Source organism: Manis javanica, chromosome 4, assembly GCF_040802235.1.
Source record: "Manis javanica isolate MJ-LG chromosome 4, MJ_LKY, whole genome shotgun sequence".
In the NCBI taxonomy this organism is placed as follows: Eukaryota; Metazoa; Chordata; class Mammalia; order Pholidota; family Manidae; genus Manis; species Manis javanica.
In genome coordinates this window covers 26,394,753-26,409,177 of record NC_133159.1, presented here as the reverse complement: position 1 = coordinate 26,409,177, position 14,425 = coordinate 26,394,753, and the positions used below count along the sequence as shown (strand labels likewise).

Genomic DNA, 14,425 nt, shown 5'->3' with positions numbered 1-14,425 from the left:
GCTGGGGGAATGATAACGGACCCTCCCCTGGTGGTTGAGGGCTTCTTAGGAATATTTTACAAAATGGACTGCCTTGCTTAGGAACCAAGCTGCCTGGGGGATTCAGGCGCAGCCCTGTGTTGCCAAGTCTGCAAGGTCAGAAATGAGAAGCGGGGAGCAAGTTGTTGCAGAATTCCGAAGAGTGTCATGCATCAGGAGAGTGGGTAGAGGAAAGAGCCCTGAGCTTGGAGGCGAAAGAACTGTGTGATCTCAGACATGCCCCTTCACCTCTCCTGGCCTTGGTGTCCCCATCTGTAAAATGGGGTTACTCATATGTTCCTGCCAGTAGTGGAAAAAGAGTGAGAAGCCAGTTTAGAGAGCGCCTAGCAAGCATTTAAGTACTAGGTACTATCCCAGTGGACCTTCACGTTTATTGAATTGGGATGGCAGCCAATCTGAATAATGAAACAGAAGTAAGTGCTCTTTTATTCCCTTTCTGTACACAGTCTTTCAGAGTATTTGCTAAATAGAAGTCTTTGGGGGAATCAGCTTTACAAGTAAAGAAGAGTAATTAGTAATTCATGTATCAGTTTGCATCCTGTTCCAGTGGTGCCTCTGATATACTTAAAACACTTTATTCTTTCTGGATTAAATTTGTTAACATTAGTTATCTATTTATCACATCCTTTTTACATAATGCAAAGGTAAACCTTGCCTTTGCTTTTTTGTTTCAAAATTCCAGATGGGGCCTCCAAATATTTGAGATTTAAAAAAGTCTTTACTGAAATCCCAGCAAGGGCAGCTCTTCTGTCTAGAAGAGTCCGAAGTCCTTTGTGTCCTTACCCTCCATTCCCCTGCCCTTGTTGCCTCGCTTCCAGCCCTGGCTCTACTGTCCATTTCTATTTGCTTCAGGCCTGAGCTGCCAAGTGCAGCTAGAGAAATTTGCATAATCATTCTGCCTGGTGCTGTTCGGGACTTTGCATGCAACCTTCAAGGTGACCTTTTTCTATACCAAGCTCCTTAAGCTCCCCAGCCCCATGCCTGCACTCTTCTGAGCCCTTTCCTACTTGTTCTCTGCCTCCACCACTACAGTGGTGAAGCCATTTGGGCCAAAAGCCTTTTGGAATTGCTCATCTTGTGTCCTCGTCCCGGGCCCCATCATAGTCTAGCCCTTTGCAGCACGCTTCACGGAATTCTCTCCTGACACCACCACCACCTCAGATCCTTCTGCCAGCTCTCTTCCCTACCACCGCTCTCCCCTGTTCTAAATGTGAGGGTTTTTCTGGTTTCACCCGGGGCCTTTTTCTTGCTGGAGAGTTTTAGCCTCATCTGTGGCTACAACCACCACCTGTATCTACCTAGATGAAACCCAAAGACTCTCAAGCTGGGAATTTCCCTCTGAACTCCAGCTCACTCTGAAACAGCTTACTATTCATCTCTGCCTAGATTTCCTGTCTAGTATGATGGTTAAAAGTGTTGAGCTTATTTAACTGACTAGTGGTGACTACAAAAGTCACTTGACTTCTCTAAGGATCATCTGTAAAATGGGGATAGTTCCATCTGCCTCCCAAAGTTGTGAAGATTGAGAGGATATTTGTCAAGCACGCAGCGTGTTGTCCTGCCACTCACGTTGTCTCTGACTCCTGCTACCCCCATCATGGGCTCCATTGCCACCCTACAGTGACCCGCTTCTGTGCCTGGAATTCATCCTCTGGTTTCCATCTCACTTTTCCTGCTTCAGGCCCTCATCATCTTTCGCCTAAACTTTTGGTCTCTTCCTGAAAATTCTTCCCATTTCTGCCAGCACTTTAATTTCTTAAACACATCTTTGATGAGGTCACTCCTTAAAGCCCTCTGTGGTACCTCCCACCAGGGCCCCTTGCATACCATGTAAAGTCTTTTACCATCTTGCCCCAGACTCTTTCCCATCATCCCCAGGGCAGAACCTAGTTTTTGCCATTTCCTGAGCACATCATGTCTCCTAGGCTACCTGGTGAACTATTAGGCTACAAGATTCAGCAGAAGTAGGTCCATACCCACCTCCCTACGCAGAGATTGCTCTCTGCTTCTCTGGTCCTGTGTTCCTTCTGCCGCAGCATTTATTACAAGGCTCTGGTGGCATGTGTCAGTTCCCCCTAGTCTGAGTTCCTTGAGACCAGGCACTAAGCCTTACCTCCCTCATTCTCGCAGAGGGTCTCACAGTCATTTTCAATAAATGTTGATTGAATTAAGAGGTCCCTGAGTGTGATTCAGGGGTGGAACAGGTCCTGGGGCTGGACGTGGAGACAAGCCTCTTTGGAAGATGCAGCTGGGGCTTCTAGGTGTGGCTTTGAGCTGCCTGGCAGCCTTGCGCTAACGGTAGCAGTGATGTGCTACAGCTTTGCCTCCCCAGGGTTGGTAATGAGCTGCATCACAAGAAGCCACTGGCTTAATTTTCCCAGGGGAAGTAGGGCCTGGACACGGGGCTGGCTTTCCCCACTGGGTGGGGCCTGGACCCGCAAGGCCTGTGATGAATTTGACCCTGATGACTCTGGAGTGGGGAACAATGTCCTCAGGAAAGCATTCAGGAAACCCTTCGTGTAGTGGCAATGCAAGCTCTGCACCAGTTCCGCAGGGTGGGTGGAACACTCCAAGGAGCCAGCGAGGCCCTGGGTCGGAGCCCAGGGAAACACTTAATGCCTCCACTGCCTCAGCTCTGGCAGATCCCTGGGCCAACCCATGGGGTACAGAAGTCCTGGGAAGGCGTGGGAATGCCTGGAGCCAGAGGGACCCCCTGCTTCTGGAGCACCTCCACTTTGTCTCCATTTCCCCCCAGCACCTCCCTGTGGTGGAGTCCTGTAGTGTAGGGTGGGCTGGTAGGTGAGGTGGAAGGAAGCCTGGAGACCAGAGATGGGGCAGGCTTTGGTTTCCTCGTTTTATCAAGAGGGTGAAGTAAGACTTCCTGGGTTTGTACGAAGCCCCCCTCACTTGACTCTCATCCCCGTGGAGCTCAGAGGGGAGAACGCTGGCTCTCCTGTGCCAACAAAGGGGGCCCGAGGCCTGCAGCGGGAAATGGCTCTCCCAAGATAATGGAATTCTTGGCAGAGCTGGGCTTGTAGCCACCCCGTGCCTCCCTCCCCTTCCCAGTTTGCCTCTTGTCATCAACACCAAGCCAAGGTCGGCTGGCCTGCAGACTTGTTAACGAGGGGAAACAGCCTTGTGGGCCTGCTGGCCGTCGCGCACAGCCCGGGCCCCTCACTGGCGGCTCCTGTGACTTACCTCTGATGGAGGCTGCCCCCTGCTTTTCCTGCCCCCTTCCTGGTTTCATTTTCCAGGGTACAGACCAAAGATAAACTTTTAGGGTAGCTCTGCCCCTCTAATGCTGTCCGAACTGTTTGCCCCATGTGCAGGAGGGTAGGAGGTCGCAGTCTTTCCCACAGATGGAGTCCTGTGTTTATCAACTGATGACAAGGTGGATTGTTCAGCTGCTGTTGTCCCTGAAGCCCTGTGCTGGGCTGACTCTAGCCTTACTGACCATACGTAGGCTGGGGCCTCAGTGGGCTCAGATCCCAGCCTTCCTCCCACCCCCACTTCAAGAAACACTGGAGTTAGACCGAGTTCAAAGCCCAGCATTACCTCATAGCTGCGAGGCCTTTCCCAAGCCACTTTAACTTCTCGGTGTTTCAATCCCATGTGTCAGAGGGGGACACACGTAGCTAATCTCAGGGGTGGTTGTGCTGATTAAGAGAAAACACACCAAGGCTTTTGGAACTGAGACTCACAAGTAGTTAGCACTGAGGGAAAGGTGGGTATTTTGATGAGTAGTTTTTCCATTCCATGCATTTATTCTCCTTTCAAGCCCCTGTTTTCTCTCTGAGTTCTAAGAGGGGGTGCCCGAGTGTAGAGGGGAAACTGGGGTCTACAAGTAGTGCTGTGGCAGAGGGCTAGGAATGGTGAGGGTGCCTGCTCTGCAGCCCCGATGCCCTTTGGCTTTGCCACTGGGAGGCTTCTCTGTCCTGTTTCCCAGCCTCCCCATTGCCCAGTCCCTTCTCATTGCCTTGGAATCTTGGGTTCCTGACCCACGCACAGCCCTGACTTGGTTGGCTCACCGACTGGCCTGCAGGCAGATGGAAATTTCTGGAGGAGACCAGGTGGGCAGCTGAGGGGTGGGGTCGAGCCCAAGGGTCTCTGCCTGCCTTATCGTGGCTCTTGGGGCTCTGACCCACTGTGAGGCTCAGCTGGGAGCATGTGAAGAGAAGGCCCCCCTGCTGGAGGGTGGGGGCGTCTTAGCTGCTAGGGCTGATGCAACAAAATACTGGGCAGCCTGAACTACAGAAATTTACTTTCCCACCGTTCTGGAGGCTGGATGAGGTAGCAGCAGCGTTGGTTTCCCTGTGGCCTCTCTCCTTGGCTTGGGGATGGCCACCCTCCTGCCGCCTCTTCCTGTGATGGTCCCTCTGTCTGTGAGTGTCCCTCGTTTCTCTTTTTGTATTCAAATCTCTTCTTACAAAGACACTGGTAAGACTGGACTAGGGCCCACCCTAACGGCCTCATTTTAACTTAATCACCTTGATAAAACCTTGTCTCCAAATACAGTCACATTCTGAGGTGCTGGGTCCAGGGCCTCAATAGGAATTTTGCGGGAACACAATTCAGCTGTAGCAGGAGGACAGGGCTGCCTCTGGGGAAACCTACCCAGGGGACAGGCAGCCAGAGAGCCTCAGACATGGGGTGCTCAGCCTCCTGAGGCAGGGGTCCCCTCGTGTCTGGCTGCTGGCCTGGCCCTGGGTGAGGCTGGTGCTGGCTCCTTCTCTCCCCAAGAACCTTAGGGTGGGGACCCAATGCCTGACACGGGATGGCTCTGTGAGCTGATTACCCCTGTGGTCTCCAGGGTGAAGGAACAGTCAGCGGGCTCCAGGCACGGGCCCTGTCCTTCCCCTGCCTTGTCAGGGCCCGGACGCTTCCGCCTCTAAGCAGCTGTTACAGGTTGCAGCCCAGGTTCTCCGAAGGGGCACACCAGCTACAAAGGGGATAACTCACCCACCCTTCTTTTAGCTGAGCTCTGCATTGCTCTGTACCCTTCGGGTAGGGAGTGATAGAAACAGCACCCAGAATTCAAACATCACTTCTATTATTTTTTCCAGAAGGTTTACTTGCTTGATAGGGTTGGTTCAAGTTGATACTGTAATAAAGACTTTTTCCTCTGAGCTCATGTGCTTTTTGATAAAAGCTGAGCAGAATGGTTAAGTGGCTCAGAAGTTTGCTAGGGTTCAGAATTGGCCACAGATAACAAGCAGTACCTTGCCTTGCCCTGGAGCCCACCTCCTTGTCACTTTATGCAACCCCATTAAGCCCACTAGAGACCACTCCATTGGGCCTCTGACGGTCCACTGCCCTTCCCCAACCCTCTGTGTCTCCTGGGATCAGCAGCCCTGGGTTTTGTGCCCACTGGTTACACAAGTGGCCAACCAACTCCATAAGTCCAGGATTACAGAACCTCTGTGTGTCTTAGAAAAGAGCAGCCACCCTCTTTCTCCCATGGACCTTGTTAATCTAGGGAACCTGAGGCTGACAAATATCAGGAAAGAAGAGAAGGAAAACCTGCTTGACCCCTGGGCTCCTTCAGGCTAAGCACTGGGCTGGGTGCTCCGTGATGCCTCATTTAATCCTCTACAAATCCCTGCCTGGCAGGGATCGTCTCATCTCGTTGTGACAGGAGGAAATAGAGTCAAGTCATCCTTTAAGTCATAGGTGGAGAAGGTGGGGACAGTTAAGACAAGATCTGCTGGCTTTGGAGTTCTTTTCTACCCCTTAGGGAAGCTGGCTGTCCCTCCCAAGTTCACTGTTGCCTTTGCCTTTCTTCCCCTGGGAGGGTAGAGGGAGGGTGGTGGTGGGAAAGTTAGTGAGGGCTTCCTACCCTCCTCCTTCCTTGCATCTCCAGAGACCTCTTTGTTCCAGGACTGCTGGGCACTTGGGGGCTGTGAACGGGCTGAGCTGCAGCCCTGAGGTCTCCAGTGGCTAGGTGGGAATGAATGAGTTGTCACCTCCTGATCATTTGGCTTCCCGCACCAGCCCCACCAGCCAAGCAACCACAATGGCCTGAGGCTGATTCAGGGCCTGCTTTATTGAAAGTAGAGAACAATACAGGGGCAGATTGCTGGCAGACTGGGTACAGCCCCCCTGCCCTTGTCCACGGGTGCTTCTCCAGTGCTAGGAAGTTGGGGAAAGCTTTCAATGTATGGGATATGGGGTGGGGTCCTAAGAGGGGACGTGAGGAGGGGCACATGGTATCCTCCCCTTTCCCCTATACCTAAACCTGTCTCCCAGTGCCAAGCAAGGTCAGGGCAGTATAACCTGCTTCTCATTAGCGGGTGACCCTAGGCCAGTGACTTAATTTTTCCATGTCCTTGTCTTTAATGCAAGGATTTATCACCTACGCCACCAGGTAGTCTAGGGGAAAGCCCTTAGCCTAGTGCCTGACCCCATAGAACACCCTCAGTACCCCAGCTGCCCTCTTGCCCCTGCCTTCCTGATAGTTGGTAGGTAGTCTTGATCTATGCGACAAGCTTCTGTTGGGAGGCAAGGCAGGTGGAGGGGCACTACCTGGGAAGCCTTTTCCTGAGTCTAGCTGGAGCCTGGAGGGAGAGGAGGCCTCCCTGCCTCCCTAGCTGTCTTGCTGTGCTTTGCTTTTTGCAACATGAAGGAAGCTGGTGGAATTGTGATTGTCTACTTGGTCAAGATAAGGTTGAAGGGGTAACTTAAGCATTTGTAAGCCTATTGAAGGTTATCTTTCAGAGTGGCGTGACCACTGGACACCAGTGGTGTCCAGCTGTGCTAAGTGTGCACCAGCAGTGTGCAAGGGAACATAGGAAAGCCTTTCCCAACAGAAGCCTGAGACCCTAGAATTGGGTGGGGGAGAGGGCCGAGGAGGTTGTTGCAGAGCAAGGCTGCAGAATCTTTAAAAATAGGTTGTTCTGTTCTGACTGGGCTTGGGTGGGGCTTGGCCAAGAGGTGGAGGGCCTGGTCAGAGGCCAGCAGGGAATTCACATTTGAATCAGAAGTCAGGTGAGGCCGGTGGCATCCTTGGGGAGACTGTTTGGCTATGCCTGAGCCAGGGGGTCCCGAGGGAAGTCCTGCCTCTGCCCCTGCCCCCCAGCTCTGCTTTGCTGTATTTTCGGAGACAGCACAGGAAGTGGGCCTTCACAATGTCAGGATACAGGAAGCTATCGGACTATTGAAGGCCACTTCCTGTGAGCTGGTCATTCACATACATTTGTCACTGGCTATCAGGCCTTTTGGGCCCTGCCATTGTCTGGAGGGTCTGCGAAAGCCTGGGGCCATCAGCAGAGGCTCTTGGACACAGAATGGACTATTGTGCTGAACTGGCAGCACCCCATGGGTTGGGGAGGAGAGCGCTGGGTAAGAAGGGGACGCCTGCCTTTCATTGTCATTGCACAATGGGGTTGGGGGCTGGGGGCTGCTCCTGCTTACGGGGGCCTGATCTGGGAGCAGGGTGGCTGCAGCAGGCGCCTGGCGCCAGAGAGAGCTGGGAAGGAGTTCAGGCACTTTGTTAACAGGTTAGAGCCAGTGTGGTATAAGATGGGTTTGGAGTCAGGCAGACCTGGATTTTGAAGTCATACTCCACCACTATCAACTGTGTGATGCAGAGATCAAGTCACCTCCCCCTGTGAGCTTCAGTCCTACTCCTGTAAAGCAGGAGCAGTCACAGCTGCCTCACAGGGCTGGTCATCACCTGAGATCATCTGCTGCTGGCCTTGGTACCTGGAACATAGTAGATGTCTAAGAAATGTTAGTTCCTCCTCCACCCTCATCTCCTTCCCTTCCAGCTCACTTCTGACCCCACTGTCTGGCCCTCCAGTGAGTGAGCAAATCTGCGTGCACAGCGAGATGAAGAGATATTTTAATATCAGCCCAAACAAAGCAGAGCTCTGGCTTCCTTTATGCCAAGAATATCAAATCAACTGTTAATTATCTGCGCTAATGGACGGCACAGAAGCAGATAATCTTTCCTTGGCCATGTGCCTTTGGCCTTATGTGTGAATCTGGGTGTGTCTGAGTTCTAGAAATTCACTTCAAGCCAAATAATGTAGTTGTAACGGGGCAGACCTTGTGAGGAAGAGGTGAGTTTGAGAGCCGTCTGGCAGCCCACGGCTTTGCCTGGCTCAACTCTGACCTGCCACTGCTGGGAAGGCGCACTTTCTTCCTTAGCCATGTGATGAGGTGGAAAACCATGGACTTTGGAGTCAGACACTTAGGTTCAAAATTTGACTCTGGTCCTAATTAACTGTGTGACCCTAGCAAGTTATGAGACTGTTTTGAGTCTCAGTCTCTTCATTTGTAAGGTAAGGGTAATCAAGGTTTTTGTGAGGTTGAAGTGAGGTAATGCAAACGCCCGATGCCTCAATATGTTTTTCTTTCTCTTCTTCCCCTTTCCCTCTGATCTCTGTCTCTTCAGCCCTACCCCAAACAGAGGGCCCTTTCTGATCGTTCTTGGCACATGGACATGGTAACTGTTTGGATGTCAGGTGGTTTTACTGCCCTACCACATGGCAGAACTAAGACTGTCTAGTATGGCCACATGTAACCATTAAAAGTAAAAGGAACTAAACCCTAAAATTTAGTTCTTGTTAGCCACATTTCAAATGTCCAATAGCCACATGTGGCTTGTAGCTACTGTGTTGGACAGGGGAGACAGAACACTCCCATCTTCACAGAATGTTCTAGTGGGCAGCACTGAGCTGGGAGGTGTGCTAACCATGGAATCTGACAGAGGAGGTTCTGTCAGGTTAATGGGAGGGGAGGAGAAGATTTGGTAACTGAGAGCTCAGTCCTCTCCTCCTTGGAGGGTCTGCAGGGTTTGGGGTTTCGTATGGTGGTCTTCCTGCATCAGGGGAGTTAACCCAGAGCATGCTTGGACTAACACCCAAATGCCAGGGACCTCTGCTGGGCTGAGAAAGCCACCCAGTTAGGCCCTGTGCCCCTGGGCTGGGTACCAGGCCTTACAGAGGGATGAACACGGTTTGTCTCCCTGCTGGTGTGAGATGTGGCTGCTTAGGCCTGGGGCAGGGACACAACCGTCATAAGACTCTTATCGCAAAGCTGCTGCTCTAGATTCTCTTCCCCCTTTGTCTCCTTCCTTGGCACAGAAATGGGAGCCATTCATGGCCTTGCCTTGCCATCAGTGTCAGGGCCTCCTCCCAAGCATACACTGTAGTTCCTGCATGAGACTCCTAATCTCTCTGTACTCCCCATGCTCAGGAGCAGGTGCCAATCCCAGCACTCAGCCTGGCCTGGTTCCTGAGCCTGGCAGGCTGCTGGGCTCTGGAATTAGCTTTCTTGCCAACAGCCTGGTGTGCATGAGTCCTGGGCACCCCTGGACCTTAGCCGCCTGACCCCAGCTGCACTTCATACTGTATATACAGTTTACAGGCCCTGTTTAGCTTCATGACACCCTGACGAGCCTCATTAGTGTCTCCCTCCCTCTCCTGCTCTCTCCCTAGAGGGACTGAGCCCAGTTTCTGTGCTACTGAGCTGTGGACTGGGGTCTTGCCACAAACACACTCGTCTCTTAAAACTCTAGTCATGAAATCTGCTCTGAGCATCAAACTGGCATAAAGACATTGTATTGGGCTGCATCTTGCCTTTGGAGTGGCTCTCCCTCCCTGCCCTGGTCCCTGCCCTGTTCTTTCCCATCAGCTGTACCAGCAGCATGCCTGGCAACTGAGGCCATCCGGGAGGCCCAGCTGGGGCAGGTACACGGTCAGAGTGGTTAGAGTTGAGGAGAGCTTGGCAGGTGCTAAGGTTAGGCGTGGGTCTGGGATCACATGTGAGGCCAAGTTGTCCCAAACTTGGGAGAGATCAGGGTTCTCTAGCTCAGACTAAGTTCTGCTCCCATTGCAGGTTCTGCAGCTGATGGCCCTGAGGGAAAGGAAGGAGAAACAGCTGACTCAAGGCCACACTGGGGGTCTGAGCAGGTATCAAGCACCTATCTTGCCCCTTTTGGTCAGAGGTCCCCCAGCCCCTTTCTCTATGCAAGCCTGGGTCCCTCCCTCCCTCCCCAGCACAGAGCCAGTTGTTTTCTATCCCCTCATCTGACCTCTCCTCTTTCCCTCCCTGCCTGTGTGAGTCTGTGGTCAGAGAGGTGGTCTCCAGGCATCAGGAGATTTCCAAAAATACCAGCAACTGGCCCTGCCACCCATTCCTGCCTCTGCCCCCTTCGACTGGCAGCCGAGGGGCAGTGCCTCCATCCAGAATGAACAGTATGCGGCCTTTGGTGGGAGAAGCCCGAGGGACAGCCCAACTGGTGCTCCCTGCCCCTAGCTTCTCCTGTCCCTGGCTCTGCTGCCCTTTGTCCTGCCCATCCTGGGACGAACGGGAAAGGGCATGTGGGGGCTGGACAGGGCCTGAGGCGAGTGACCAAAACCCAGCTTATACTTTTCAGGCAAAAAGGAGAAAATAGTTGTAGAGCAGCTTTGGTGGCAGACACAAAGGTAGCCAGCGCTCGCCCTCTCTTCCTCTCTCCTCTGTCTCTGTTTCTGGAGCTCCAGCCTCTCACTGCACACCTGCTTCTTCCAACAGGGCTGCCGAGTGCTCCTAAGCCTGATAGATCACCAGCTCTGGCACAGGACTCGCTGTGGCCCTCCAGGTCCTCCATTCCAAATCCAGAAGTCCCAGAGAGATGCCCTGGCCTGGGCGCCTGTCCTTCTACTAGTAGGTAGTGGCTGGGGAAGGAGAAGTACTAGGTAAGAGCACGGCCGCTTCTGCAGTGGCCTCAGGCTGGGGCCAAAGTTTCTTAGGTGGCAGAGAAGGCAGACAGAGAGGACGAACAGTTTCTTAGGGGGCATTACGAGGGGCAGGGCAGGGCTCAGCCCTCTCTGCGATGGTGATTTCCCAGTAGATGTGCATTGGCCTTAGAAGTGGAGGTGGGGTGGGAATGAGTAAGAGGATTCCTGGGCCCTTGGCATTGAGGTGGGCATCAGAGGTGGTCCAGGTAGACTGGTGCGCTGGGAAGAGCATGACCCAGGCTTAGCACTGGCTCCACCACCTCCTCAAGTGACTCGATCCCCACCTCTTAAAGTATGAGATGTGACTTTCCCTGGCCTCACCATCCGGTGGCTACCAATGAAATCGCAGTGACCTTAATGCCCCACTTTTTCTGCTTCATGGCTCCCCATCTATAGGACCCCAGACTTCTAGCACTTGGAGTCCCCACATGTGTTCATGCCTCGCTGTCACTTCATGACTGGCTCTGGTCTGTGAGCCACAGAAGGACTGTGGGGCCTGACAGAGCCTCTGTTCCATGCCCTGGGCTGTTCTAGCGCCCACAGCCTGCAGGCAGAGTAGGGACCAGGCGGCGTCATGTTCCCCTCTGCCCTCCCTGACCTGGAGCCACATGGAGTTTGTGAAGAAGTGGGGAGATGGCCTCTCTCCACATCTAGATGATACTTGCTCACTGGACCCCAGAGCAGGTGTCTGTGCGCCTCTCACACAGCTCCTAGGAGGGACCACGCCCTGCTGGCAGCCGTTCTGACCTGGCCGTGGGTGCTGGGTTGCGGGGTGCTCCTCTCGCTCTGGCCTCTCTTTCTGCAGGAGCCCGCTTCCCCGCACTGGGCCCTCCCCTGTGAGTGATGCTGAGAGGAGGAGCCCTGTCCTTCCGATGTGTAGGATCGACCCAACCTCATCTGGAAGTCCCTGCTTCACCAGAATGATGATTCCCTTTTAGCAGGGGTGCTGTGTTGATTAAGGCACACATGGTAGGTGCTCAACAAATATTAGTTCCCTTTCTTCAGTCCAGGAGTTCATTGGTCTCCTTTTGGAAAGGTGGAATGACAGCACCTCTTATTTGTGGCGCCGCCTGGGAGCCGGTGGAAAGGCCTGCGAGGACCAGGAAGGCCTGGCTGGGTGAAGCCAGTGCTTCCAGCCTAGAAGAAGCTCTTCTGAGGTCTTTTGGGGTGAGCACCACAGGTCCCAAAGTGGTAGAATCAAAGATCCTGGCTGGTTGTTAGCTGTGTCAGAGTTTGAGCCGAAAGATCATGGAGAGGTAACCCTGGCTGAGACCTCGGACTTAGGAGAAGAGCAAGGGAACAGACATTTTGAGTGTCCTGAAAACCTTTGTTTCACCTGGACTCTCTCCTGCACTGTGCATGTCTGCCTGGCTGAAAACGAAAGTCAGCCTCCCATTGCAGCAGTCCTGCGGCAGCGTGGCAAGCAGCGTGGCAGATGGCCAGTCCGTCTCTGCTAGAGTGTCAGAAAGCAGGTCCTTCAAATAGGAAAAACACATGCTCTATGTTCAAAGATATCTCCATGATAAAATCTAGCAGGAGTAGAGGGTAAAATAATAAACCTCATACAGATAGGATGGATAGGATGGTTTAAAAATAGTCTCAAAAACGACTTTGAGGATGATGGGACCAGGGATTCAGTGAGGAGGGTGGGGGAAGGGGCTGGGTTGAAGGCACAGAGAAGTCACTGGGGAATGTTTGGGGTCTCCCGGAGAGGAGGATAATCTTCTCAATGAGATATTCTGGGAGCCAGCTTTAAGTGTCCCCCAACCCCTCCCTGTGTTCCCTGGGAATGTCCTCAGAGAAGGTTCTGGCCGGATCACTGAGTCCCCAGCAAAAGTTGGGACCAGGTCAATGACCCATGAAGGACTATGCAGAGCTGGTGTCCTTGGAGACCAGGCAGGAGGAAGAGTCAGCTGGAAGTTGCTCCAGGAACACCGAAGCTGGCAGCTTCCCAGAAGAGACAGCTTGTGTATTCCAAGAAGGCTCTCAGAGCTGCCCCTCGCCCTGGGACCTAGGGGAGGTGGCCACCATGACCTGTGGTGTGTCCACCCAGCCTGCACTTTCCATGAAGAGACACATAGGACCCCAGAGTTAGCCATGTGCACACATGGAGGCGCCTCACCCCCACGCCAGGCACCCTCACGCACATGCACACCCATGCATGTACATGGACCCTGACATACGCACGGCCACTGTCATCCTGGAGAATTCCTGCAGGCCCAGGACTTCTTGTCCCTGCCCCCTCTGCCCTCACTGCCTCCTTCTCAGCCAGCCCCACCCCTGAGAAAGTACAGCGCTGGGGTCCCCAGGGCTGCACAGGAAATGCTTTGTGCACCATGGGTCAGCCAGGCTATTTTCTGTCCCCAGAACTGGGAGCAGCTAGTCACGACACAGTCAGCTGTTTTCTCCTTCTTTCTCTGTGGCTTCTCTGCCTTGACAATTTGCAGTCGATGTTTCTCTGTCTCTCAGTGTCTCTCTTTTGTTTCTGTGTTCTTCTTTCAGGCCTCAGGGGCTTTTTGACCCAATGCCCTTTGCCACCTTTCACTTGACAAATGACTATGTACCCTTCAAAACTCAGCTCAGTGCCACCTCTTGCGGAGAGCTTTCTCTGGCACCTCCTATCTAATGGGGACTCCCTGCCCCTCTGCTCCCAGGGCTCTGTGTAGGATGCTGTCAGAGCACCGTACTGTGTGGGTGAATTGTTTCTGCCTCCTGGCTGATCTGTGAGGAACTTGAGCACAGGTGCCCTATCTTAACGATCTTGTTTCTCAGCATCTATACACACATGTCCACACATGCATCCATGTGCGGATGCCTCATTTACCCATTTACTGATGTCCTGGGGATGGGACACTGCAGTGGGTAAGAGCCCAGACTATGGAGTCAGACTGTTTGAATCAAAATCTCAGCTGTGTGACCTTGGGCAAGTTACTTAAACTCCTTGTGTCTCAGTTCCTTTGTGACTGTAAAATGGGCCTGAAACTAGTACTCGTTTCTGTGAGATGTTGGCAGGAGGAAATGAGTTAACACATGTGAAACACTAAGAATAGTGCTTGATCCATAGTAAGTCCTCCCAAATGTCACTATATTATTATTTGCACCTGTGGAAAGATGGAGAGAATTGTTTTTAACTGTACTCCCCCTTCAGGGGAAATATCATAACTGCTCAGAGGGAATATTTTGACTAGCGCTAGGGAATGAGTCCTCCTGTCAAGGGACATATCTTTGCATAATGGCAGATGACTGCTCAGCTGCCTTTTAAAGAGGGTGGGTTTGTGCAGCTACAGGGCTTTTGTTTAGCTGGGTGAGCTGTGCAAGTGTGGGGCCAGAGCGGAATTGCCTGAGACGGGAGAGTCTGGGCGTGGCCTAGGGCAAGAGGAGGGTGTCTGGGTACCCTGTGGCTGCTGAAACAAATCACCACAAATTTTAACAGCCTAAAACTAAGAAAATTCATTCTTACAGTTCTGGAGGTCAGAAATCTGAATTGGGTCTCATTGGTCCAAATCAAGGTGTCATCAGCATGTGTTTCTTTCTGGAGCCTCTAAAGGAACATCACTTTCCTTGCCTATTCCAGCTTCTAGAGGCCACCTGATTCGTTGGCATAAGTGCCCCACTCTTTTCTCCATCTTTAAAGCCAGGCCGAGTCCTCACATCACATCACT

The 14,425-nt window shown here is 52.7% G+C and overlaps 1 long non-coding RNA gene across 1 annotated transcript; it reads left to right on the top strand.

The window, feature by feature from the left end:
* The first annotated feature begins 7,171 nt into the window (after positions 1–7,171).
* LOC140848667 (uncharacterized) lies at positions 7,172–12,389 on the top strand. Its single transcript, XR_012129763.1, has 3 exons — positions 7,172–7,377; positions 9,880–9,953; positions 10,558–12,389. It is a non-coding gene; the product is annotated as an uncharacterized lncRNA (long non-coding RNA).
* The last annotated feature ends 2,036 nt before the right edge of the window (positions 12,390–14,425 follow it).